A 4,290-nucleotide genomic window follows, 5' to 3' on the forward strand; every position below is an offset into this window, starting at 1 on the left:
CTTTCTGATTGTATATGAATCACGGTGATGATAAATAGTCATAATATGGCTACGTGCGACAAACGCACTTTGTCAACATGGCAGAGGTGTGGTGGATATGTTCCAAACGCAAAAACACCTGAGTTCGACGGGTGGGTTGATGGGGAGATGGTATTCACTTATACCCTCTCTTGTGGCCGACTGGTTAGTGTGTCACTGTAGTCCTGATTCCTCGTCCGTCGCTGGTTGATCCCACGGGACGGTGGACTTATTATCAACTAAAAATTCATCTTGGTAACATATATGAAAATATATTACTTCCAGGTAGAGTGAATTGGATATTAAAGGACATTTGAAGCTTTCTGATTGTATATGAATCACGGTGATGTGATAAATAGTCATATATATATATATATATATATATATATATATATATATATATATATATATATATATATATATATATATATATATATATATATATATATATATATATATATATATATATATATATATATATATATATATATATATATATATATATATATATATATGTGTGTGTGTGTGTGTGTGTGTGTGTGTGTGTGTGTGTGTGTGTGTGTGTGTGTGTGTGTGTGTGTGTGTGTGTGTGTGTGTGTGCGTGTGTGTGTGTGTGTGTGTGTATGTGGAGGTGGGTGTGTGTGTGTATCTCATATTTACTATCAAAGTTGGTCAGTGGGGTGTGCAGTGTGGGTATATGGATTCGCGCAATGGTTGCAAATGTACCTGGACCACAATATAACCCCTCTGTACAATAATGTTGACATATCTTGAAGAATATTTAAAGTTTACATTTGATGGTTCTCTCAGTAATTTTGTATTTTTCGGCATTTTTGTTTTACATTACTAAATATATGAGCCTTCATATAGGATTTATTTCTGTTAAATTAGAAATAATTCATCAGCAGTTTACTAACTGGCATCATTTTGAATTACGGCTCGGAGAGACGTTCTTGATTTCAACATGTGATTGAACGCAGCTGGTTTATCGTGCGATGACTGACTTTTTTTCTTTTTTTTTTACAAATATGGATTATAGTGAAAATTTTTGTTTCTCAGAGTCAGAAAAATGAGATATCGGATCTGAGGGAACAAGAGCACCAATTAATTCTTAATTAAATTTTGGGGATGTAGGGCGACTTCGTGACAGCGTTACAAACACGTGAGTGGAAACAAAGCCAGCAACTAGCGAGAGGCGACTTTCGCCTGGGAAAGTCGCGGGTGAAATGAGCTAGTGTCGCCAGAGCGAAGCAGAATTTTTGGTGTAGTTCTGAATATTATTTTCGGGGATAGATTATGGATTGATTAGGGGAAGAAAGGTTTTCTTTAATTTATAGAGCTCAAGCAGAGAAAACAGGCTATGGATTGGATAAATTTTGGGGACGCTACATCGAGTTACTACAAAGATATGGATGGTTTTGGGGTGGGCTTCTGTGAGAAGACCTCGATACCTAGTACGAGAGAGGCGGATGGTTTCTCCCAGAAGCCCCAAGACAGGAAAGGATTAATATTATTAGTGGCGAAACGAACTATAATGTCAAGTACCAGAATCAACAATGAACAGGTTTTAGGTCTCATACAAATTTCAGGAACATTACCACTGGGAATCCTTGTGGTGACAATGCCAGTGCAAAGCAAGGTAATACCCCTCAGCAATCGAATGTTAAATCCTCACCATCCAGTTTCTCAAGACACATACAGAGGACTAATGTTGTCTGCTTCAAGTGTGGAAGAGCAGGACACTACAGTTGAGATTGTTATCAGACACAACAAAGGACCAAGTCAGTTGGTCAAGTGGTTAAAGGTAACCAGGTGAAACAAACTACGAAGAACAGTGTGGGGAAGACTCAGGCTGTTGGGAAGACTGAGGCTAAACAAGCTGAGTGTTTAGCAACCAGTGGAAATGTAACCTCAAGCAGCGAGTGGCTGAGCAGCTTGGAGGCTTTTAAGCCATAATATCTATGAAGGTATGCTGGCAATTCAAGGAGGGAGTGTGCAGGTAGTCAAGGCATTACATGATACTGGGAGTAACCATAGTGTGGTAGTTCGTGGTGCTTACCCACAGTTGGAGAAAAATCTCAAAGGAGATTCAGTTATTTTGATGGGTATAGGAGGAGAAGAGGTAACTCCTGTATGCCGCTTGCACCTGTCATGTGAACTGGTGACAGGGAATGTTGGTTTTGCTGCAAAGGGCCACCTAGCTGTTGAAGGTGTGCATGTTTTACTGGGTGATGAAGTTGGTGGTGTACCATTTGTTCCTTGTCCTATAGTGACAGACAAACCATTGAGGATTAGTCCTACAGTAGATTTAGAGAAGAATAACCCCACCCGTTTCCAAGTTGTGTAACTACTAGGAGTATGAAGAGAACTACATCTGCAAGTGAAGGAACTGAGTATTTACTTGCACAGTGAAGGATCTTTGAGCTTAAAAGAGCTGTTCCAGGAAAGTGAAGTTTCCACTAGTGATGACAAAGAAGAGATTTCCCAAGAAGGAGAAGAACCTGTTGTTCTTGAAGAGACTCAGAGTAGTCAGAGTGTTCCAGATGATAGTAGTGAAGTTAAAGAAGTTGAGTTAGCAGCTGTTGAGAGTTCAGCCCTTAAAGTTGGTCAAGTGACTAGAGAGAAGCTAATGGAACTGCAGAAGAATGATACAATGTTGGCTGATTTGTTCCTCAGAGTTGTTGATCAAGAAGAGATGCTGACGAGGAAGCACAGACTGCAGGTATACCAGGAAATGCTGAATGGGGCGAATTTCATCAAGTTCTGATTCCATATCTATTGAGGAAGCAAGTGGTAGCCGTAGCACACAAGTCTGGACATTTGGGAATCAGGAAGACTGTTGAGAAACTGTTTCTGGCCTGGAATTAACAAGAATGTTAGCAGGTTTTGTAGAGAGTGTCACACCTGCCAGATAGCTGGAAAACCGAATGAAACCATTCAGAAAGCCCCTCTACAACCTATAGGAGTTAGGGGAGAACCAATTAGCAAAGTGATTATAGATATGGTCTGGCCAGCTTCCAAGAGCAAAGAAAGGAAATGAGTGTCTGTTAACCTTAATGTGTCCCGTGACAAGATATCCTGAGGTGATTCCTGTAAAAAGTATAAGTGCCAATGTAATTGCTGAGAAGTTGGTGGAGTTTTTCTCCAAGTTTGGAATACCAGAAGTTGTGCTAAGTAATAGAGGAATGAACTTTACTTTAAAATTGTTCCAGGATGTGATGAACTTGTTATCAACTGCTTATCATCCAGAAACTCAAGGAGCCTTGGAAAGGTTCCACCAGACACTGAAAAGTATATTAACAAAGTATTGTTATGAATCAGGAAAAGAATGGGATGCTGGTTTACCCTGGATGTTGTTTGAAGTTAGGAATGCTTATCAAGAAAGTATGGGATGTTCACCAAATGAAATGGTTTTTGGTTGAGACGTGAGAGGTCCATTGAAGATTCTTGCTGAGAATTGGGAAGAACGTCAAGGGAAATCCAAGGAGGATATGTGAAGAATTTGAGGAAAAGGTTAAGAGATATTAGAAAATTCTCTTTAGAAAATTTGAAAATAAGTCAAGAGAAAATGAAAAGGAGATTTGATGCTAAGACTAAGCTAAGAAGTTTTTGTGTAGGACTGAAAATTCTAGTGTTCTTACCTGTGAAAAGATTTCCCCTTACCAATAAGTTTCAAGGTTCCTATAGGATAATAGAGAAGTTAGGTGAGGCGGTTCCTGTGACTGGCAAATAATCGGAAAAGGCATACAGAGAAATGTACATCCTGAATCTTTTGAAGCCTTATTTCTCTTAATAGACATCAATTACATTTGCTTTAAAATAACAGAACTACTAAGGAGGACGATGGTGGCTAAAGCATGGGACACTAAAGGCAAGATGAAACAATTCTTCCATATTGGAAACTTTGGAGAGTAAATTAAACAAGAGTGTTGAGCAAAAAAATTGAATTAAGAAGGGGTGTTTCTGAGGCTTCCCTATTTGTCAGATTTCATGCGTACTGATCTGACAAACATGAGATAAAGGTCAGAGAAGATGGAAAACCTTTTAAACAGACACACAGTACACACACACTTACACCCCTTTTCATCGAGATGTTTTGAAGAAAAAGTGGAATATTTGTCACAGCATGGATTATATAGAACTCAGTTCAAGTCATTATAGTTCTCCTTGTGTGTTAGTGAAGAAACCAGATGGCTCATTTAGGATATTTGCTGATGCAGGTAAACTGAATTCTATACATTTGTACTTTACAATTATCCCTTGCCTCTTATT

The sequence above is a fragment of the Macrobrachium rosenbergii genome, unplaced genomic scaffold (genome assembly GCF_040412425.1).
Source record: "Macrobrachium rosenbergii isolate ZJJX-2024 unplaced genomic scaffold, ASM4041242v1 13905, whole genome shotgun sequence".
In the NCBI taxonomy this organism is placed as follows: domain Eukaryota; kingdom Metazoa; phylum Arthropoda; class Malacostraca; order Decapoda; family Palaemonidae; genus Macrobrachium; species Macrobrachium rosenbergii.